This window comes from Trachypithecus francoisi, unplaced genomic scaffold (genome assembly GCF_009764315.1).
Source record: "Trachypithecus francoisi isolate TF-2019V2 unplaced genomic scaffold, Tfra_2.0 Lachesis_group0, whole genome shotgun sequence".
Taxonomy (NCBI): Eukaryota; Metazoa; Chordata; class Mammalia; order Primates; family Cercopithecidae; genus Trachypithecus; species Trachypithecus francoisi.
In genome coordinates this window covers 56,591,866-56,615,817 of record NW_022681453.1, presented here as the reverse complement: position 1 = coordinate 56,615,817, position 23,952 = coordinate 56,591,866, and the positions used below count along the sequence as shown (strand labels likewise).

The 23,952-nt window shown below is 44.8% G+C and overlaps 1 protein-coding gene across 5 annotated transcripts in view; it reads left to right on the top strand.

Annotated features, from left to right (window-relative positions):
- The first annotated feature begins 1,359 nt into the window (after positions 1-1,359).
- The window catches only part of RAF1 (Raf-1 proto-oncogene, serine/threonine kinase), an 86,108-nt gene continuing 63,515 nt past the window's right edge, over positions 1,360-23,952 (top strand). For 3 of the 5 annotated variants that reach the window (XM_033210723.1, XM_033210727.1, XM_033210728.1), the window contains exon 1: positions 1,365-1,748. The gene's annotated coding sequence lies outside the window, so the exon portion shown is untranslated. Of the gene's footprint in view, positions 1,749-18,777; positions 18,930-23,952 lie in introns of all 5 variants that reach the window. The other 2 variants (XM_033210724.1, XM_033210726.1) reach the window with 2 other exon arrangements.

Genomic DNA, 23,952 nt, shown 5'->3' with positions numbered 1-23,952 from the left:
CAAACTCACGACCTCACGTGATCTGCCCGCCTCCACCTCTGCCTCCCAAAGTGTTAGGATTACAGGCGTGAGCCACCACGCCCGGCCATGTCTTTTTTTTTTTTTGAGACAGTTTTGCTCTTGTTGCCCAGGCTGGAGTGCAATGACACGATTTCGGCTCACCGCAACCTCCGCCTCCCAGGTACAAGCAATTCTCCTGCCTCCGCCTCCGGAGTAGCTGGGATTACAGGCATGCACCACCACGCCCTGCTACTTTTGTATTTTTATTTTTTTATATTTATTTATTTTTTCGAGAGGGAGTCTTGCTCTGAATGGAGTGTAATGGCGTAATCTCGGCTCACTGCAACCGCTGCCTCCCGGGTTCAAGCGATTCTCCTTACTCAGCCTTCTGAGTAGCTGGGATTACAGGCGCACGCCACCATGCCCGGCTAATTTTTGTGTTTTTAGTAGAGACGGGGTTTCTCCATATTGGTCAGGCTGGTCTTGAACTCCCGACCTCAGGCTGCCCACCTCAGCCTCCCAAAGTGCTGGGATTACAGCAGTGAGCCACCGTGCCCGGCCCTTTTTGTTGTTGTTGTTGTTTTAAATTCAGTAATTATATCTAGTTCATTCTTGGATGGATGACAACCCGGATTGGATGTAGCAGCCTTCTCTTAACCAGTTTCCTGTTAATCTACATTTCACCCCGTGTTTCTCGAGGATGCAAATATAGCATTAAACATCTTCACACGTAACTTTTTGTGTATGTGTTTACTTATTTCTCTAGAATTCGTGTCTAGAAGTGAAACTGCCGGGAGGAAGGATATATATATACTTTTAAAATGTCCAAGTCCCACTCTATGATAGCACTGAGAGGGCCCACAACAGGTTTCAATGTACCTTGGATCAATATTATCAGTTTTTCTAACGCTTTGCTAATGTGATGGGGGGAAAAAAATGAACCCCCAATTTACACACGAGGAAAAGACCGCTTAAGGTTCAGGGACTGTCCACATAGCTGTCAAGTGCCGGAGCCGTGATTTGGCATTAAAGTGTCCGACTCCGGAGAGGATGCGTCAAAGTTGGACACTGTGCTCTGTGTCCTGGGGCACGTCTGGTGATCGCTGGGCCTTGCAATGCTGGCAGGCAGGCCTTCCTCTCCCCTTCTAGGCCTCTGGCCACTCCTGGCTGGCCGAAAGCCGGCTCTTCTCGATTACCGAGTGCCCCTCCTGAGATTAAGTCAGCATCGCCTAACCTCTTCTGCTCCGAAATGGCGGCCACCAGATCGCGAGCCCACGCCCCGGGGGCGGGGCCTGTGTTCAGGCCAGAGCGATGGATGCCCGAGCCAAGTTAGAAGTCGACTGCCAGGAGGGCTAGCGCAGAAGCGGAGAGCCGGTGGCGTCGCAGGTCGGGAGGACGAGCACCGAGTCGAGGGCTCGCTTGCCGTGGCCGCCCGAGAGTCTTAATCGCGGGCGCTTGGGCCGCCATCTTAGATGGCGGGAGTAAGAGGAGAACGATTGTGAGGTGGGAAGGGTTTTTTGCTGCATTCCTTGGGCCCCGAAAAGGGTCAGCTGGCCGGGCTTTGGGGCGCGTGCCCTGAGGCACGGAGCGCGTGTGCTAGGATGCGGGGGCTACTTGGGGCTCCGTCCCCTGGGCTGGGGACGCGCCAAATGTGACCGCCTCCCGCTCCCTCACCCGCCGCGGGGAGGAGGAGCGGACGAGAAGCTGCCACCGGACGACAGGACGTTGGGGCGGCCTGGCTCCCTCAGGTAGGTGGCAGGGCCGGATCGTGGATGCCGGGGGAGCCGGGCGGCGGGACTGAGGGACCGGCTTCCAGGGCGAGCGGGCCTATGTGGCGCTGATGGAGCGGCCCCGCGGCTGCCGGGCGGAGGGCTTGGGCCAGGCCGCTGTCACCCCGGGTAGCGTTGGGCGGGGGCCCCGGAGTCCGGTGTCATGGCCGGCGAGCCTAGTTCCCACATCCCACTCAAATTTCCTTGTGTTTTGCGGAAACGTGCCAACGCCACCCCTGTGCCAGTGCGCATTCCTCATTATTTGGCGGTGGGAAAATCCGCCCAGAGCTGCCCCATATCTGTTGTCACTTGGATGGGCCAATTCCTTTTCTCTTGGGCCGTCGATTGTGGGACCCGGGCTTGCACGCAACCTTTCTCAGGATACTTCAGTCAAGTGACATCTTTTTAGGGAGGACGTGAGGAATCGGGTAAGAGAGGAGGAAACTGGCCAGTGCCCTACCACAAAGTCACAGGGGTCTCTTCTTGGATATCAGGACTAGCCTTGGGTATCAGGACTCTGTGGGTTATTAGTGAAAGTCTTGGGATGCTTATAGAGGATTGGCCTCAGGACGCTTTGGAATGAAGAGCCAGGGCTGCCTTTTGTGTGAAGCGAGAGCCGCCGGGACGCTTCAGCTCTGCAGCTGCTGAGGCTCTGCGAGCGAGTCGATACCCAAGAGAGAGGAGTTTGAGACGTCGTGAGAGGCGAGGCGGCCGTGTTCATTCATTGTTCTCTTTCTAGGGCTCTGGGTGTGCCCCTGGTATTCATTCTGTGGTGAGAAGAAGGATAGGAACTTATGTGTCTCCTTGAGATGTGAACGGGTTCTAGGGGGTCACTTAATCTAAGTAGGAAATGAATTCAAGGCACGTTCATTGAGCGTTTCTGCTTGCCTGGTCCTCTGTGGGCTGAGTGGAGAGATTCTGCCCTCCCTGCGCTCCTAAGGCATGAAAACAATGCATTGTGATAAGAATTGGCTTACCAAGTGTTGTGGGGATTTAGAACAGTTAGTTTTGCTTGGGGAGGAGTTGAGGAAGCTTCTACACTCGAGGAGACTTAAGCGTCGAGTTTTGAAAGACCGGTGAGTAAGTGCTCACCAGGTGAGGAGGAACTCAGGGAACAGCTGGTACAAAGGCTTAGAGACATGTGGGAGTTGGGATGAGTTTGGGGAGCAGCAAATTGCCTGGGGTGCAGGAAGGAAATGGTGAGAGATGAGAGAAAAATAAAAGTTGCTAGAATTGTGAGGGGGGTTTTGTTGTAGATGGTGAACTAATTGAATTTGGATTATTGTACATGATTTGCTGAATCTTTATTCTTGCTGATAGTTTTCTCCCTTTGTTGATGTTGAAGCTGATAGCGATGGAAAAGGTTTAGTTTGTTAAATTTAATGGCTTTTTAGTTTTTTTAGTTTTTTCAGAACAATTAAAACTTTTTTTTTTTTTTTTTTTTTAAGGAACAGGATCTCACTCTGTCACCCAGGCTAGAGTGCAGTGGCATGATCATAGCTCAGTTGCAGCCTCTAATTCCTGGGCTTAAGCAGTTCTCCTGCCTTTGCCTCCTGAGTAGCTGGGGCTACAGACAGGTGCTACCACACATGGCTAATTAAAAAAAAAAAAAAATTAGTAGAGATGGAGTCTGGCCCTGTTGCCTAGGCTGGTCTCAAACTCCTGGGCTCAGGTGATGCTTCTGCCTCCACCTCTCCCTCCCAACGTGCTTGCTGTATTACAGGGGTGAGTCACTGGCCAGGCAGAACTTTTTTGTTGTTTTTAATAATAGAGAGGGGGTCGCACTGTGTTGGCCAGACTGGTCTAAAAAGTATGCCTTCAATAGAACTCTTGGGCTCAAGTGATCCTTCAGCTTCAGCCTCTCAAAGTGCTGAAATTACAGGTGTGATCCACTGTGCCTGGCCAGCAGAACATTTTTGATACGTGTTTTATATCAAATGTTTTGCACTTACACAGTGGTGAATGAATTGAACTCATATATTCCTGGGGATTCTTGCAAAAAATTCTCTTAAAGTTATACTTGCTCACAAAAATGTTAACTTTATAAATGTAAAACACTCTCCTAATATTTGTTTTATTATCCCATTATTTTTTATTTTTTTGAGACAGAGTCTCACTCTGTTGCCCAGGCTGGAGTGCAGTGGTGCAATCTCGGCTCACTGCAACCTCCGCCTCCTTGATTCAAGCAGTTATCCTGCCTCAACGTCCCGAGTAGCTGGGATTACAGGCATACATCACCACATCCAGCTGATTTTTGTATTTTTAGTAGAGATGGGGTTTCGCTGTATTGGCCAGGCTGGTCTCGAGCTTCTGACTTCAAGTGATCTGCCCACCTTGGCCTCCCATGGCCTCACTGGAATTACAGGCGTGAGCAACTGTGCCTGGCCTAAATTTTAAATATAAATAATGTACTCCCCAGTCTTACAGAAATTGGACGACTCTAGAAAACAAGCATCCAAAAAATGTGTAGGATGTATTTTTAGATTAATAAGTGTATTTTTAAAACTATTTCTTGGTATTGACTTCTTGGATAACAACCTGTTATAAAATCTTTATCCCCATAAACATAATCTTCCTAAAATAGGTATAATACTGTGATTAATGTTTATGCTAAAGTGACTATTATGGAATTAACAGACTTCAGTTGCAGTTCCTAAACCTTGCTTTTGTTGTGGTGATTATATACCACTGAAGAACATTCAGGATTATTTTGACTTGTTTTTACCCTTATCACTGAAGGGCTAAGCTGTTTAAAATGCAGCATAAACATTTGACCCAGTTGAATGCTGGGATACTTGGAAAAATAAACCTGTTACTGTTTCTGTACTAAAGGCTTATCTTTTAAAGATATGTGATTTTTTTTTTAGTGCAGTGGCACGATCTCGGCTTACTGTAACCTCTGTCTCCCAGGTTTAAGCATTCTCCTGCCTCAGCCTCCCAAGTAGCTGGGACTACAGGCACCTGCCACCACGCCTAGCCAATTTTTATATTTTTAGTAGAGATGGGGTTTCGCCATATTGGCCCGGCTGGTCTTGAACTCCTGATCCACCTGCCTTGGACTCAAAAAGTGCTGGGATTACAGGCGTGAGCCATCGTGCCTGGGTGATATGTGGTGTTTCGTGGTTATAAATTATAGTGGAATTCCTTTGTTAAAGTCTTGTCGGTAGTTGTAAAAACATCAGCCACTTGTGGTGGCTCATGCCTGTAAGCCCAGCACTTTGGGAGGCTGAGGCTGGTGAACTGCTAGAGCTCAGGAGTTTGAGACCAGCCTGGGCAACATGGTGAAAACCTGTCCCTACAAAAAATGCATACACAAAAAAAGAAAAAATTAGCAGGGTGTGGTGTAGTATGCCTGTAGTCCCAGCAACTTGGGAGGCTGAGGTGAAAGGATCACCTGAGCCCAGGGAGGTTGAGGTTGCAATGAGCAGTGTTCATGTCACTGTACTTCAGTGTTGGCGACAGATACCCTGTCTCAAAAAAAAAAAAAAAAAAAGTGTGCCTTCAATGGAAGGCTTGAGCATATTTTATGGGATTTAGTTTAGCTGAAAAAAAACAGTGAGAAGCAAATTAAGCTGGTAATTTCTGATGAAAAGTATCTAAAAGATGAAGAACGTTAAGCATCAAGTATTATGTAACAGTTGCTCTGAGACTAGTTGCTTTTAGCTTATTCCATTTGTTTGCTCTGAAGATTAAACAACTTCTTGTAAGTTAAATTTGACTTTTCCAGGAGCACTGGAATATTTAGGAAATGAAAAATACAATTGATAACTTTAAACTACTATTTCAGGTAGTCTATTAGTAGTAAATGTATGATTCTACATTTAAATTTCAGGTAAATCTTTGTTAGTAACCTACTGCCTAAAAAAATGTTACATGAGGGAGTACTTTTGTTTGCATGTTAGGAACATAATAGGCCATACATAATAATCTTGATCTTGGGAGGAGCTTGTTAGCCAAACAGCATGCCTTAATGTTGACTTGCAGAAGAGAATTTTAAATACTGCCTTTGAAAGGCAATGTACTAATGTGACAGTGAGGAGGTTTATGAAACCATGAAATTGAGGTTTGACTTAGTTTTTTGTTTTTAAGTTGCGCAGATCGTGGGAGTCATTTCTTCAAAACAAATGACCGTGAGGTGGAAAATTGCTTACCTTGAGTAAATTAATTGGAAAATCAGAGAACACTGGGTTTATTTAGAATGAGGTTGTTTAGGTCTTTTATTGGTATGCGTATGGGAGGGTAGAATTCCTAATTGCTCATCTGACTGGGTTCAAAATGTAATACTAGATATTTGTGTTGCTGTTCAGTCGATACTTTTGGTATAGGGCTAACTTATCTTGCCTGTATTTTTTTGAAACGAAATCTGGCGCTATCACCCAGGCTGGAGTGCTGTGGTGCAATCTTGGCTCACTGCAACCTCCGCCTCCCAGGTTCAAGGGATTCTTTTGCCTCAGCCTCCTGAGTAGCTGAGATTACAGGCGCTGGCCACCACGCCTGGCTAATTTTTGTATTTTTAGTAGAGAGGAGATTTCACCATGTTGGCCAGGCTGGTCTCAAACTCCTGACCTCAAGTGATCCACCCTCCTCGGCTTCCCAAAGTGCTGGCATTACAGGCTCGCCCAGGCATCTTGCCTTGTAATTCTCACGATAGTAATGGCTGGGTATTTTTTTCTTGCCTTAGAGTTGTAAGTAAAAATTCCTTAATTACACATTAAGGTTTCATCTTTAATTTTACAATGTGTGAGTCATTTTGTAACTTCTTTTCTCCCAGAATGACTTGCGTAGCTCTAAATGATTTTAGTTAATTTCAGATGTTTGCCTTTCTTCTAAAATGACCCCTAGAATCTCAGCTTAACCAAGGAAAGTGTCAAGTGGGTGTTGTTTCTTTGTTACTGGTTTTGGCCTAGACTATCTAAAGTTTGGCAAATTACTTACAAAGTATGTTAACTGGCATCACATTCCAATCAGTGCACATAGTATTTTTTGAGGAACACTTGACACATGGTTTTATTTTTAGACCAGATTCTAAGGAATTTTACTGGGTGGGGATTAACAATCCTAAAGCTAGTTTACAGTTTTAAAATCTTTATGATTTAGAAGTTGTTTACTTTTTTTGTTAATAAATGGGAAGCAGCAGGCAGTGGCAATCAATTTTTTGTTTGTTTGTTTTTGTTTTTGAGATGGAGTTTCATTCTCGTTGCCCAGGCTGGAGTGCAATGGCACGATCTTGACTCGCCACAGCCTCTGCCTCCTGGGTTCAAGTGATTCTCCTGCCTCAGCCTTCTGAGTAGCTGAGGTTACAAGCATGTGCCACCACGCCTGGCTAATTTTGGATTTTTAGTAGAGACAGGGTTTCACCATGTTGGTCATGCTGGTCTCAAACTCCCTACCTCAGGTGATCCGCCTGCCTCAGCCTTCCAAAGTGCTGGGATTACAGGCATGAGCGACCACACCCAGCCCTCACATAGCTTTTATGATAGTATGTTCTTATAATTGTTCCATTTTATTATTATAATTAATCTCTTACTGTGCCTAATTTATATGTTAAACTTGATCATGGGCATGTATGTATAGGAAAAAACATAGTATATACAGTTTTTGTTTTCAGGCATTCATTGGTAGTCTTGGAACATATTCCCTGTGGATATGGGGGGCGCTGCTATATGATGGAATGTTACTTAGTAATAAAACGAAAGGATATATTGATGTATACTACAACATGGAAGAACCTTGAAAACATACTAAGTAAAACCATGCAGGAAAGACCACATATTGAATTATGCCATTTATGTAAAATGTCCAGAATAGGAAAATCCTTGGTGACAGAAAGTAGATTAGGGGCTGAGGGATGTAGGGAATGGTCAGTGACTGTGATGGGGTTTTTTTTTTTTTTTTTGGTGATAAAAGTGTTTTGTAGTTATGGAGATGGATCCACAACTGTGAATATAATAAAGGCCATTTAATTATGCACATTTTTTTTTTTTTTGAGATGGAGTTTCGCTCTTGTTGCCCAGTAGAGTACAATGGTGCACGATCTCAGCTCACCGCAACCTCTGCCTCTTGGGTTCAAGCGATTCTCCCGCCTCAGCCTCCTGAGTAGCTGAGATTACAGGCATGCTCCCCCATGCCCAGCTAATTTTGTATTTTTAGTGGAGATGGGGTTTCTCCATGATGGTACCATCAAGACTGGTCTCGAACTCCTGACCTTAGGTGATCCGCCTACCTCGGCCTCCCAAAGTGCTGGGATTACAGGTGTGAGCCACTGCGCCTGGCCCCTGCCTGGAAATTCTTAAGAATTAAATATTGTTGGCCAGGCGCGGTGGCTCAAGCCTGTAATCCCAGCACGTTGGGAGACTGAGACGGGCGGATCACGAGATCGGGAGATCGAGACCATCCTGGCTAACACGGTGAAACCCCGTCTCTACTAAAAAAATACAAAAAACTAGCCGGGCGAGGTGGCGGGCGCCTGTAGTCCCAGTTACTCGGGAGGCTGAGGCAGGAGAATGGCGGGAACCCGGGAGGCGGAGCTTGCAGTGAGCTGAGATCGCGCCACTGCACTCCAACCTGGGTGACAGAGCAAGACTCTGTCTCAAAAAATAAAAAAGAAATATTGTTTTCTTTGAGTAAGTAATAAGGTCACATACCACAAAATTTAAAGGATATAGAAAGTTATGTTGTGTATAGTAATTCTATGTTCCCCTTTGTTCTCTAGCTACCCAGCTTCCTTTCACGGAGGGAAATATGAATTCTTATGTATCGTATCCTATTTTGTGATGACACAAGAATATTTAAGGGTAGATGTGCTGGCCTTATTTTCTTGCTCAAATCTTCCAGGCTCTCCCTGGATACCAGACTAAGTATATACAATTCTTGCCTCCGTGTCTTACTTACATTGCTTTCTCATAGTATAATGTTTAGTGGAAATCAAAAGCCAGTATTTTAAGCCTCTGTTAGGTGCAGGCCAGTGCACTTGGTGCAGCATAAGGCAAGTTCCTATCTTCAAGGACCTTATCTAATTGAGAGAGGCTGACATTTCCTTACTTTTACCTATTCCTCTGCCCCGCCCACCTCCCCGAGAGGACATTTCACTCTTGTCACGAAGGCTGGAGTACAGTGACGTGATCTTGACTCACTGCAACCTCTGTCTCCTGTCTCAGCCTCCCAAGTAGCAGGGATTACAGGCACCTGCCACCAAGCCCGGCTAAACTTTGTATTTTTGGTAGAGATGGGGTTTCACCATGTTGGCCAGGCTGGTCTCGAACTCCTGACCTCAGGTGATCCACCCGTCTGAGCCTCCCAAAATGTTGGGATTACAGGCGTGAGCCACCGCAGTGGCCAAGTTGAATTTTTTGTATAGATGTCTTATGTCTCTGTTTAAAAGTGGGTCATGTCCTATTCTTATATATTTCCAGTGGGGCATGTCTTAACTCTTGTTTATATATCTCCAGTTCTTAAAACCTTGTCTTACACAGCAAACATTAATCAGAGGTTAATCACTTACGGATTTAGTTTCACTACTGCCATCTCTACAAAATGCTTACAGTAAAGAGGCTATACTTACTAAATTCAAACTTAGAACTTTGTAACTTAGGACCTATCTGTTGCAGGAGCTACCTTACTTAAGCTTCTCCCTCTATTGGGCATTATATGTAGAGTGCTCTAGGTTCTGCCTACTAGCGGCTTGATGATATTTGCCTGCTTTATCTGCTCACTGACTCTTTAGCTCAAGCAGCTGTTACCATGCTGGCTGTTTCCTTTTGTATTCATAGGTTTTAGATATGGAAGAAAGTTATACCCAGAGAGAATGGGGGGATAAATAATACTCTACCGTTTTTTACCTTAGTCTGGTGTAGAATTGTAGTGTGATTTTGAGAGGAGAGATTGTGATTTCCCTGGCTTGTATTACCTAGTATTGCCTGACAATGCAAAATGGACCCCTAGGCTGTCTTATGTAAGTTGGAGGAGTGGGGGTTTGGAGGTGGTATGTGTGTGTGTGTGTGTGTGTGTGTGTATCTACAATCCAGTGACATTTAACAACATTCACAATGTCTTAAAACCATCCCCACTACCTGTTTCCAGAACCTTTTCATTACTTCAAACAGAAACAGTACTCATTAAGTAAGAACCCCTCATTCCTCACTATGCCCAGTTCCTCGTAACCCCTATTCTACTTTCTCTCTACGAATTTGCCTATTCCAGGTACCTCATATAAGGGGAGTCATACGCTGTCTGTCCTTTTTTGTCTGACTTATTTTACTTAGCACATTTTTTAGGTTTATCCGTGTGGTGGTGGCTTGTATTAGTATTTTATTCCTCTTTGTGGCTGAATAATACTTCATTGTATATCATTTTGTTTATCTCATCAATGATGGACACTTGGATTATTTCCACCTTTTGGTTGTTGTGAATAATGCTGCAGTGAACATTGGTGTACAAATATCAGTTTGAGCCCCTGCTTTCAGTGCCTTAGGGTATATGCATAAGAGTAGAATTACTGGATCATATGGTAATTCTGTGTTTACTTTTTGAGGAACTGCAAACTGTTTTACGCAGTGACTGCACCATTTTACATTTCCCACCAGCAAAGCACAAGGGTTCCAGTTTTGCTGCATCTTTTCCAACACTTGTTATTTTTTCTTTTTTAATTTTTTTTGTTTTTCTTTTTTAATTTTTAAAATAACAATCCTGGGCCGGGCACGGTGGCCCATGCGTGTAATCCCAGCACTTTTGGAGGCCGAGGCAGGCGGATTACCTGAGGTCAGGAGTTCGAGACCAGCCTGGCCAACATAGTAAAACCCCGTCTCTACTAAAAATACAAAAATAATTCGCCGGGCGTGGTGGCACATGCCTGTAATCGCAGCTACTTGAGAGACTGAGGCAGGAGAATCGCTTGAACCTGGGAGGCAGAGGTTGCAGTGAGCTGAGATCGCACCATTGCACTCCACGAGAGTGAGACTTCGTCTCAAAAATAAATAAATAAAATAACAATCCTAACGACTGTGAAGTGGTTGTAGGCTTTTCTTTTTGCATTTTAAAAAATTATTATTTTTACTATTTTAGAGATGGAGGGAGTCTCACTATGTTTACCAGGTTAGTCTTGAACTCCTGGCGTCAGTTGATCCTCCCATTTTAGCCTGCCAAAGTACTGGGATTACAGGCATGAGCTACTGTGCCTGGCCCTCCTTTTCTTCTTATTGCTACTTAGATCTAGTGGGCCAAACAGAACCTTTGGATTTCACTATATTTGGATCTCATGGGGTTTTTCCTCCCTCTTAAACCTGTGTGTAATGTTCTTCAAAGAGATAAATTAATTACACAATTAATGACATCTTTTTAAAAAGAACACTGTTTTCTTTCATCCTTGTGAGGTGTAAGAAGAAAAATAAGCAGAAAAAAAAAATAAAGTTTTTCTGTAAATTGATACACATAGTTGTAGTTACTTTATACTCATACCCTTTGTGTTGTGAGTGACAGAGTCTCACTCTGTCGCCCAGGTTGGAGTGCAGTAGTGTGATCTCCGCTCATCGTAGCCTTGACCTCCCAGGCACAAGCCATCTTCCCTCCTGAACCTCTTGAGTAGCTGGGACTACAGGTGTGTGCCACCACACTCAGCTAATTTTTGTAATTTTTGTAGAGATGGGGGTTTTGCCATGTTGCCCAGGCTGATGTCGAACTGCTGAGCTCAAGCAATCCTCCCGCCTTGGCCTCCCAAAATGCTGGGATTATAAGCATGAGCCACTGTGCCCGGCCTCTCATACTCTTTTATTCTAAAATGTATTTAGGGCCAGCCTCTGTGGCTCATGCCTGTAATCCTGGCACTTTGGGAGGCGAAAGAGGGAGGATTGCTTGAGCCCAGGAGTTCGAAACCAGCCTGGGCAACATAGTGAGACACCCCCCATCTCTAAAATAGTAAAAATAATAATACCGAAAATACTAGTCAGGCATGTGGTATGCATCTGTAGTTCTAGCTACTTGGTAGGCTGAGGAGAGAGGCTTTCTTGAGTCCAGGAGTTGGAGGCTGCAATAAGCTATGATTGTGCCATGGTGCTCTAGCCTTGGCAACAGAGCAAGATGCTGTCTCTCAAAAATAAAAAGAAAAAGAAAATATGAATAGTCTGTCTGAAATGGCCGACAGTCGCAGCTGCTGACCTGTATCTACTGTATAAGTCAAGCAGTTCAACTTTTTATTATAATGTCATGATTTTTCTTTGCTTCTTGGGAGTGCTTCCAGCGTCACTAGTGGCATTTCATATGGGACCCATGTTGTTTTTCAGAGTTTATGGTATTGTACTGTACGTGATGACAAATACAGAAGACCCATGAGAGACCACTTTTTTTTTTTTGAGACATAGTCTGGGTCTGTCGCCCAGGCTGGAGTGCAATGGCGTGATCTCAGCTCTCCCCTGCCTCCTGGGTTCAAGCGATTCTCCTTCCTCAGCCTCTCTAGTAGTTGGGATTGCAGGCGCTCACTACCACGACTGACTAATGTTTATATTTTTAGTAGAGACAGGGTTTCATCATGTTGGCCAGGCTGGTCTCGAACTCCTGACCTCAAGTGATCCACCAGCTCGGCCTCCCAAAGTGCTGGGATTACAGGAATGAGCCAGTGTGCCTAGCCAAGAAATACCACTTTTTACTGCAATAGGAAATTTACTGGAGAGACCTACTGCTCACAGGGACACAAGGCCTTTTAAGTGGATACTTGCAACTTGTAACACTTGAGTTCACTGCAATAGTAAGAAGAGGTGGCTATGAAATTACTATAGTAATTCGTGTGTACAACAGGTTTGTTTTGTTTTGAGGCAAGGTCTCACTCTGTCACCCAGGCTGGAGTGCAGTGGCAAGATCTCAGCTCACTGCAACCTCCGCCTCCCAGGTTCAAGCGATTCTCCTGCCTCAGCCTCCCAAGTAACTAGGATTACAGGCTTGTGCCACTAAACCCAGCTAATTTTTGTATTTTTAGTAGAGATGGGATTTTACCCTGTTGCCCAGGCTGGTCTCAAACTCCTGGCCTCGAGCAATTGACCTCCGTCAGATTCCCAAAATGCTAGGATTATAGGCATGAGCTATCTCACCCAGCCAACATCAGTTAGTTTTATGCAGTTATTTATTTATTTATTTATTTATGAGATGGAGTCTCACTCTGTTGCCCAGGCTGGAATACAGTGGCTTAATCTTGGCTCACTGCACTCGCTGCAACCTCTACCTCCTGGGTTCAAGTGATTCTCCTGCCTCAGTCTCCCGAGTAGCTGCACAACACCTGGCTAATTTTTTGTATTTTTAGTAGAGACGGGATTTCACCATGTTGGACGGGCTGATCTCGACCTCCTGACCTCCAGTGATCCACCCGCCTTTGCCTCCCCAAGTGCTGGGATTACAGATGTGAGCCACTGCACCTGGCTGCAGTTATTTAATATACTGCATCTTAACATTTGTTTACATTTCTCTCAACTGCGAATGTGTGTCTGTGCAAATGGTGTTGTATGGTCTGTAAGCGTATGCATAAGTTTTGATTTTTTTTTTTTTTTTTGAGACTGAGTCTAGCTCTGTCGCCCAGGCTGGAGTGCAGTGGTGCAAACTTGGCTCACTGCAGCCTCTGCCTCCTGGGTTCAAGTGATTCCTTGCCTCAGCCTCCCGAGTAGCTGGGATTACAGGCACCCGCCACCACGCCCAGCTAATTTTTGTATTTTTAGTAGAGACGGGATTTCACCATGTTGGACGGGCTGATCTCGACCTCCTGACCTCCAGTGATCCACCCGCCTTTGCCTCCCCAAGTGCTGGGATTACAGATGTGAGCCACTGCACCTGGCTGCAGTTATTTATATACTGCATCTTAACATTTGTTTACATTTCTCTCAACTGCGAATGTGTGTCTGTGCAAATGGTGTTGTATGGTCTGTAAGCGTATGCATAAGTTTTGATTTTTTTTTTTTTTTTGAGACTGAGTCTAGCTCTGTCGCCCAGGCTGGAGTGCAGTGGTGCAAACTTGGCTCACTGCAGCCTCTGCCTCCTGGGTTCAAGTGATTCCTTGCCTCAGCCTCCCGAGTAGCTGGGATTACAGGCACCCGCCACCACGCCCAGCTAATTTTTGTATTTTTAGTAGAGATGTGGCTTCACTGTGTTGGCCAGGCTGTTCTCAAACTACTGACCTTATGATCCGCCCACCTTAGCCTCCCAAAGTGCTGGGAAAAAAAATCCACATATAAGTGGACCTGCACAGTTCAATGCGTGTTGGGAAGGGTCAACTGCATATTGAGTGAAAACAGCACTAAAATATGTTAAGTAAGACCTCATATTTTTTTAAGAAAAATATTTACAATATGTATCTGTGCATGGAAAATACGGAGTCAGGGCAAGGTAGAGCATACCTATAATCCCAGCACTTTGTGAGGCTGAGGCAGGAGGATCACTTGAGCCCAGGAGTTTGAGACCAGCCTGGGCACCATAGCAAGCTCTCATCTCTACAGAAAGAAAACAAAAACAAAAAAACAAAATTTAGCTGGGCATGGGTGCACCTGTAGTTCTAGCTACTTGAGAGGTTGAGGCGGGAGGATCACTTGAGGTCAGGAAGTTGAGGCTGTGGTGAGCCATGATCTTCCTTCTCACTGCACTCCAGCTTGGGCAACAGAGTGAGATCCTGTCTCAAAAAAAAAAAAAAAAAAAGACTGGATACATGTCTACAATGTTCACATTTGTCATCTATAGGTTATTTTAAGCTTTTGGTATTTTTCCATAGTTTTGGTTTATTATTATTATTATTATTATTACTATTATTTGGCGTGATCTCGGTTCACTGCAACCTCTGCCTCCCAGGTTCAAGTGATTGTCTGTCTCAGCCTCCTGAGTAGCTGGAATTACAGGAACCTGCCACCATACCCAGCTAATTTTTGCATTTTTAGTAGAGATGGGTTTTACCATCTTGGCCAGGCTGGTCCTCATGATCCACCTCATGATCCACCCACCTCAGCCTCCCAAAGTGCTGGGATTACAGGTGTGAGTCACTGCACCCGGCTTATTTTTGTTTATTATTATTATTATTTTTTGAGATGGAGTCTTGCTCTGTCTCCCAGGTTGGAGTGCAGTGGCATGATCTTGGCTCACTGCAGACTGCCTCCTGGGTTCAAGCAATTCTCCTGCCTCAGCCTCCTGAGTAGCTGGGATTACAGGTACTCATCACCCTGCCTGGCTAATTTTTTGTATCATTTATTTATTTATTTATTTTTTTGAGACAGAGTTTCACTCTTGTTGCCCAGGCTAGAGTGCAGTGGCGCGATCTCGGCTCACCATAACCTCCACCTCCTGGGTTCAAGCCATTCTCCTGCCTTAGCCTCCTGAGTAGCTGAGATTACAGGCCTGTGCCACCACGCCTGGCTAATTTTGTATTTTTAGTAGAGATGGGGTTTCACCACGATGGCCAGGCTGGTGTCAAACTCCTGACCTCAAGTGATTCACCTGCCTCGGCCTCCCAAAATGCTGAGATTACAGGCATGAGCCACCGTGCCCGGCCTGTATTTTAAATTTGTTTCCCTCCCTCTTGAACATGTATTCTGTGATCAATTCGTGTATCTTTTTTTTTTTTTTTTGAAACCAAGTCTCGCTCTATTGCGATCTCAGCTCACTGCAACCTTTGCCTCCCGGGTTCCAGCAATTCTCATGCCTCAGCCTCCTGCGTAGCTGGGACTACGGGCTGAGCCACCACGCCTGGCTACTTTGTTTTTGGATGTTTAGTAGAGACAGGGTTTCACCATGTTGGCCAGGCTGGTCTCAAACTCCTGACCTCAGGTGATCCACCCGCCTCGGCCTCCCAAAGTGCTGTGATTACTGGTGTGAGCCACCACACCCAGCCTAATTCGTGTATCTTAAAAAATTAGTATATTGGGAGAAGACATTATTGCAAAAAAGCTGTATATATTGGCATGAGATTATAAGCATGTAGGAACACGCTGAAGAATAATTGGTTATTGGGGAAAGGAAAGGAAAGATCCCAAGAAGGGGTTAAAAGACCCCCTCTAGTTTATGTAATGTTTAAGTGCTATAGAAAAAAAAAACAAAGCAGGGTAAACATTTTAGAAGTGGAAGGGCTTGCTATTTATAATGAGTGCATTTGTAAAGACATTAAATGTAAAGATTTAAAATAAAAGGAAATGAAGTTATATAATAAGAAAGGCTGTATCCTTCATCAGGCGCATTTCTTTACCTGCTTGTCTGTACTTATTCCCTGGGCACACTTTAGTTTTTGTTTTACCTCTGTGTTAGTCTGTTGAAATACTACCCCTTTAAGCTCAAATACACAATGAAATATCCTTGTCTACCTCTTCTTCCACTCAAGCTAGAAGTGACCTTTCCACATTTCAGATTCTTATAGTACTTTTCTTAAGAATCCTCCCTACCCTTAATTTAATATTTTGTTGTAGGCCTACTTGTCTTCCTGAAAGCTCTTAGCCCAGTGCCTAGCACATACTCAATTTTTGTTAAACGGTGGTGGTTTTTACTTCTACTTTAAGGGGTTCTGGAATGCAAGGACCATGTCTTCCTGAACTTTATATTCCTCAAAGCAGCTAACAGTTGAAAGTAGATTCTTAGAAATTGTTGAATGAATGGTGCTCTTTATTTTTATTTTCCTTTCATTCTATGATGGTTACAGTCTATAGAGAGGCATTCTGGTTCTTTTTTTTTTTTTTTTTTTTTTTTTTTTGAGGCGGAGTCTTGCTCTGTCGCCAGGCTGGAGTGCAGTGGCGCAATCTCGGCTCACTGCAAGCTCCGCCTCCCGGGTTCACGCCATTCTCCTGCTCAGCTTCCCAAGTAGCTGGGATACAGGCGCCCGCCACCTCGCCCGGCTAGTTTTTTTTGTATTTTTAGTAGAGACGGGGTTTCACCATGTTAGCCAGGATGGTCTACGATCTCCTGACCTCGTGATCCGCCCGTCTCGGCCTCCCAAAGTGCTGGGATTACAGGCTTGAGCCACCGCGCCCGGCCTGGTTCTTTAGATTTATGTGATAGTGATTCGGTATTCATGAAAAAGGGTTAGGATAAATATTGTAATTGTTAACTTTTCTCCATTAATATTCAGCAGATATTTGAATACCTAATTTTGTGCAATGTCCTATACTAGATGATGGATTATAATAAGATATAGGAAATACATGTAGTTCTTCAATGCTTTGGTATATAATTATGTAGGTTATATTTTCTTTTTTGAGATGGGGTTTCATTTTGTCACCCAGGCTAGAGTGCAGTGGTGCGGTCACGGCTCACTGCAGCTTTGACCTCCTGGACTCAAGCTATCCTTCTGTCTCAGCCTCCTGAGTAGCTAGGACTGTAGGCAAAACTACCATGCCCAACTAATTTTTCTTGAGACAGAGTCTCGCACTGTCGCCCGGGCTGGAGTACAGTGGCGTGATCTTGGCTCACTGCAACCTCCACCTCCTGGGTTCACGCAGTTCTCCTGCCTCAGCCTCCCGAGTAGCTGGGATTACAGGTACCCATCACCACACCTGGCTAATTTTTTTTATTTTTAGTAGATACGGGATTTCACTATGTTGGCCAGACTTGTCTCGAACTCCTGACCTCATGATCCGCCCGCCTTGGCCTCCCAAAGTGCTGGGGTTATAGGCATGAGCCACTGTGCCCAGCTGCCCAGCTAATTTAAAAAAATTTTTTTGTAGGGTTGATGTTCCCCCTTGGTTGCCCAGGCTGATCTTGAACTCCTGGGCTCAAGCACTCCACCCACCTTGGCCTCCCAAAGTGTTGGGATTACAGTTGTGAGTCTTTGCTCCTAACCCTAGGTTATGTATTTTTTTTTTTTGTTTTGAGATGGAATCTCGCTCTGTCACCCGGGTTGGGGTGCAGTGGCATAATCTCACTGCAACCTCCGCCTCCCAGATTCAAGCAGTTCTCCTGCCTCAGCCTCTCGAGTAGCTGGGATTACAGGCATGTGCCACCACGCCCGGCTAGTTATTTTTGTATTTTTAGTAGAGACGGGGTTTCACCATATTGGGCAGGCTGGTCTCGAACTCCTCACCTTGTGATCCACCTACCTTGACCTCCCAAAATGCTGGGATTACAGGCGTGAGCCACTGCGCTCGGCCTACCCTAGGTTATATTTTTGTGTTTCATTTACTATTTTATCCTCTGGCAAAACAGCAGGGTATAATTTAGAGCTTTAATGAATTAATGGTGTAAGTGAAAACTGCATGTGTGTGTGTGTGTGTGTGTGTGTGTGTCAGTCCCTGGCCCCCATGCTGGAGTACAGTGGCACACTCATAGCTCACTGCAGCCTCAAACTCCTGTGCTCAGGTGATCCTCCGCCTCAACCTCCTGAGTAGCTGAGACCACAGGCATGTGCCACCATGCCCAGCCAATTTTGTTTTATTTTTGTAAAGATGGGGTGTCGGCCGGGCGCGGTGGCTCAAGCCTGTAATCCCAGCACTTTGGGAGGCTGAGACGGGCGGATCACGAGGTCAGGAGATCGAGACCATCCTGGCTAACACGGTGAAACCTCGTCTCTACTAAAAATACAAAAACTAGCCAGGCGAGGTGGCGGGCGCCTGTAGTCCCAGCTACTTGGGAGGCTGAGGCAGGAGAATGGCATAAATCCGGGAGGCGGAGCTTGCAGTGAGCTGAGATCCGGCCACTGCACTCCAGCCCCGGCGACAGAGCAAGACTCCTCCTCAAAAAAGAAAAAAAAAAAAAAAAGATGGGGTGTCACTGTTGCCTAGGGTGGTCTTGAACTCCTTGGCTTAAGCTATCCTACTGGGATTACAGGCATGAATCACCATGCCTGGCCAGGGAAAAATTTTAAACATGTCCTTCTTTTGAGAAAATTATTATTGAAAAGTTGGTTAAAAGTAATTTCTGAAGAACAAATGATATTATCAGTTTTACAGGTGTCTTACTGTAACTCTTAGAAGTTGTTAAAGTTTACTATTGAGAGCACCACTAAAGACTAGGGAATTTTTCTTTTTCTTTTTTTTTTTTTTTGAAACTGAGTTTTGCTCTTGTTGCCCAGGCTGGAGTGCAATGGTGTGATCTCGGCTCACTGCAACCTCTGCCTCCTGGGTTCGAGCAATTCTCCTGCCTCAGCCTCCCAAGTAGCTGGAATTAAAGGTGTGCACCACCACATCTGGCTAATATAGATGGTTACTTCTTGAAATTGCTTTGGTAAGATGTAAACATGGGGGAATACCTCTTCTCTTGAGGACACATCTCTGCCCAAATGAGTGATGCCAGTGTATAGAATGAATGATTCACTTATATTCTGTGTCCTTATCTTTGAGGAGGGCTAATTTTTTTTAACCACTTGTTGAATATGCAAGATTTACTATGAAAATTAATGCCTTTAGTGTGAAAGAGAAATTAGTGTTGAAATTGTTAGTGTTTCCAGGTGATTTTTTCTCCCTTCCTTCCTACTTCATTATGTAGGTTTTTTTTTTTTTTTTAAACTCCACTGTTAACTTGGCCATCTGAATAATCATTCCTAAACCGTATTTTATTTGTACATTGTGTGTTATGGTACTTGTGTTAATGGTGTACTTTGAATACAGGCCTGTTTATTTTATTTTATTTTATTTTACTTTATTTTATTTTATTTTATTTTTTTGAGACGGAGTCTTGCTCTGCCACCCAGGCTGGAGTGCAGTGGCCGGATCTCAGCTCACTGCAAGCTCCGCCTCCCGGGTTCACGCCATTCTCCTGTCTCAGCCTCCCGAGTAGCTGGGACTACAGGCGCCCGCCTTGTCGCCCGGCTAGTTTTTTTTTTGTATTTTTTAGTAGAGACGGGGTTTCACCGTATTAGCCAGGATAGTCTCGATCTCCTGACCTCATGATCCGCCTGTCTCGGCCTCCCAAAGTGCTGGGATTACAGGCTTGAGCCACCGCGCCCGGCCAGGTCTGTTTATTTTAAAAATCAGCAGTTGCTGACTAGATGAAGAAAACAATGATTGATTTGAAGGGGAAAAGAAAAACTCAGGTTAAAAAAGAGTCCAGACAAAGTGATTTAAAATGAAAACCATTTCAAAGCTCATTTGTGGTGAGAGTTAAAAATAAAGTTGGCTCCAGGTATGATTTGTGGAACTGATTGTTTTAGCATAATTGTTTTTGAACTAGCTCATTTTAAACTTATATTTTTAAAGTTACACTTTTAAAATGCTGGAGTCTGTTTTATAAACGTATGCCCCTGCTAACTTTTAGAAGAGTAGAGTGGCTTATTTCTTCATGTGTGTTTATTCTGGGCTGTCATCTGATGAAGTTACCAGTTTGTGGTCAGAAATTGAGAAAGAGGAGTGAGGAAACTCAAAATATTGACACATACACATCACCTTGCAGTGCATGAGAGTGCCCTTTTGGACTGGTTAGGAAACTAGCATTTGAGCATATTTGTTCAGCAGAAACTTTTTGTGTGTGAAAGTTATTTTTTTCCAGTGTTGTGACCACTTGAAATTTATTTGTTTTCTTTAAGACAGGGTCTTACTCTGTTGCTCAGGCTGGAATGCAGTGGCACAATAATGGCTCACTGCAACTTGGACCTCCCTGGGCTCAGGTGATCCTCCCACTGCAGCCTCCTGAGTAGCTGGGACTACACGTGTGCTACACCATGCGTGGCTGATTTTTTTGTAGAGATGGGGTTTCTCCATGTTGTCCAGGCTGGTCTCAAGCTCCTAGGCTCAAGCAGTACGCTTGCCTCAACCTCTCAAAGTGCTGAGATTACAGGGGTGAGCCACCACGCCTGGCCTGAATTTTTTTTTAAAGAACAAAATGCTGGGAGGCCAAGGTGGACAGATCACGAGGTCAGGAGCTCAAGACCATCTGGCTAACACGACGAAACCCTGTCTTTACTAAAAATATAAAAGATTAGCCAGACATGGTGGTGGGTGCCTGTAGTCCCAGCTGCTCAGGAGGCTGAGGCAGGAGAATGGCATGAACCCGGGAGACGGAACTTGTAGTGAGCGGAGATTGCGCCACTGCACTCCAGCCTGGGAGATAGAGCGAGACTGTCTCAAAATAAAAAAAAATAATAAATAAATAAAAAGGAAGAAACCAAGTGGATAGAGAGATGGAGTAAATACCCTAAATACAGGCCATGTATTTAATGGAAGATTAAGAGGATTATCTAGGGTAATTTTGGCTCTATTCTATCTTCACTGTAGAAAGGTTTTTTTTTTTCTTTCTTTCTTTTTAATGAATTCTCACTTTGTCACCTGGCTGGAGTGCAGTGGTGTGATCTCGGCTCACTGCAACCTCAGCCTCCCAGGTTCAGACGATTCTCCTGCCTCAGCCTCCCGAGTAGCTGGGACTACAGGTGCGTGCTATCACGCCCAGCTAATTTTTTGTATTTTTAGTAAAGAAGGAGTTTCACTGTGTTAGCCGGGATGGTCTTGATCTCCTGACCTTGTGATCCACCCACCTTGGCCTCCCAAAGTGTTGGGATTATAGGCGTGAGCCACTATGCCTGGCCAGAAATTTTTTTTTTGAGATAGGGTCTCAAGTCTCCAGGGCTGGACTGCAGTAGTGAGATTATAGTTCACTGCAGCCTTGACCTCCTGGGCTCAAGCAACCCTCCCACCTCAGCCTCCCAAGTAGCAGAAACCACAGGTGCCTGCCACTATGCCTGGCTGGGTTTTAATTTTTTGTAGAGATAGAGATCTCACTATGTTGCCCAGACTGGTTTCAAACTCTTGAGCTTAAACCATTCTTCTGCCTCGGCCTCCCAAAGTGTTGGGATTACAGTGAGCCACTATGCCCAGCCTAGTTTATTTCATTGCTATTTCTCCTCAATATTCCCAATCTATTTTCTTTTTTTTTTTTTTTTTTGAGGCGGAGTCTCGCTCTGTCGCCCAGGCTGGAGTGCAGTGGCCGGATCTCAGCTCACTGCAAGCTCCACCTCCCGGGTTTACGCCATTCTCCTGCCTCAGCCTCCCGAGTAGCTGGGACTACAGGCGCCCGCCACCTCGCCCAGCTAGTTTTTGTATTTTTAGTAGAGACGGGGTTTCACCGTGTTAGCCAGGATGGTGTCGATCTCCTGACCTCGCGATCCGCCCGTCTCGGCCTCCCAAAGTGCTGGGATTACAGGCTTGAGCCACCGCGCCCGGCCTTCCCAATCTATTTTCTAATCTTTTGCTTTATCAGAAAGATACTTATAGTGTTAGAATATTTTAGTTAAATGATTAAAATATAAGCTGAGGCAGGGTGCTGTGGCTGGTACCTGTAATCCTAACACTTTGGGAGGCCAAGGTAGTGGATCACCTGAGGTCAGGAGTTCGAAACTAGCCTGGCCAACATGGTGAAACCCTGTCTACTAAAAATACAAAAAAATTAGCCGGGCGTGGTGGTGGTAGCCTGTAATCCCAGCTACTCAGGAGGCTGAGGCAAGAGAATCACTTGAACCCCAGAGGCGGAGGTTGCAGTGAGCCGAGTTCACGCCAATGCACTCAGCCTGGGTGACAGAGTGAGACTCCATCTCAAAATAAATAAATAAATAAATAAATAAATAAAATGTAAACTGGCATTCACTTCAAATAAAATGTTGTGTATAATTAATAGAACTACCTTTAAGAACAATGAAACAGGATATTTTATATTTCTTTTAAGCATTAAGCAGCTTTAAGTTATACATAGTATTTGGTGTATTTTCTTTTGTATTTGATATTTTGTCGCCCAGGCTGGAGTGCGGTGGCATGATCTTGGCTCACTGCAACTCTGACTCCCGGATTCAAGTGATTCTTCTGCCTCAGCCCCCCAAGTAGCTCAGATTACAGGCCCGTGCCACCACGCCCTGCTAATTTTTGTGTTTTTAGTAGAGGTGAGGATTCACCATGTTGCTCAGGCTGATCTCAAACTCTTGGCCTCAAGTGATCCACTCACTTGGGCCTCCCAAAGCCCTAGGATTACAAGTGTGAGCCACTGCACTGGCCTGATATTAAATCTTGCCTTCTGTCTCCTTTCTTAGAGAAATAAGAAACTTTTTTTTTTTTTTTTTTCGAGACGGAGTCTTGCTCTGTCGCCCAGGCTGGAGTGCAGTGGTGCGATTCTGGCTCACTGTAAGCTCAGCCTACCGGGTTTACGCCATTCTCCTGCCTCAGCCTCCCGAGTAGCTGGGACTACAGGCGCCTGCCACCTCGCCCGGCTAGTTTTTTGTATTTTTTAGTAGAGACGAGGTTTCACCGTGTTCGCCAGGATGGTCTCGATCTCCTGACCTCGTGATCCGCCCGTCTCGGCCTCCCAAAGTGCTGGGATTACAGGCTTGAGCCACCGCGCCCGGCCGAGAAATAAGAAACTTTTTGAGGAAATGATAAGTGCAGGTAGAGAGAGAGAGATTTTCCAAAAAGTTGCGTTGATTAATGTGGTGATTTAGGACTGTATTTATGTCATTTACAAGGTTCTAAATTATAGACTAATGGGTAAAATATCTAGAATTGTCCCACATAGGGTCTACAGAGGATCTCTGAGAATCTGGAGACAATTTACAAAGTAAATGAATAAGGTCGTGTATTGTTAATATGGGGAAATACAGATTTCTGTAAGTAATGTGAGAGTTAAACATAGGTTTTTCACAGGTGTCCTGTGCTTTGGAACCTGGGGTTTAATTTTTGGAATACAGTGATTAAGAGCTTTAGGCATTGAACTCAGAAAAATTCAGGCTGGAGGTTTGAGAGCTATCTAGAAGAGTTTCTAATTATTGTGTTTTATTTAGTTAGTTAATTTTTTGTAGAGTGAAGGTCTCACTATGTTGCCCAGGGGGCTGGTCTTGAACTCCTGGGCTCAAGCGGTCCTCATGCCTTGGCCTCCAAAAGTGTTGGGATTAAGCCACTGCACCCAGCCAGAGTTCCTGATTGTTGTAATCAATAGAACACCTTTTTTTTTTTTTTTTCTTAAGATGGAGTTTTTCTCTTGCCACCCAGGCTATAGTACAATGATGCAATCTTGGCTCACTGCAATCTCTGCCTTCCATGTTCGAGTGATTCTCCCTGGCTCAGCCTTGAGAGTAGCTGGGATTACAGGCACCTGACACTACACCTAGCTAATTTTTGTATTTTCAGTGGAGACGGGGTTTCACCATGTTGGCCAGGCCAAGTGATCTGCCTGCCTTGGCCTCCCAAAGTGCTGGAATTACAGGCGTGAGCCACCGTGCCTGGCACTAGAACATCATTTCTAATCAATTTCTGATCTATTTCAATCATATAATGGT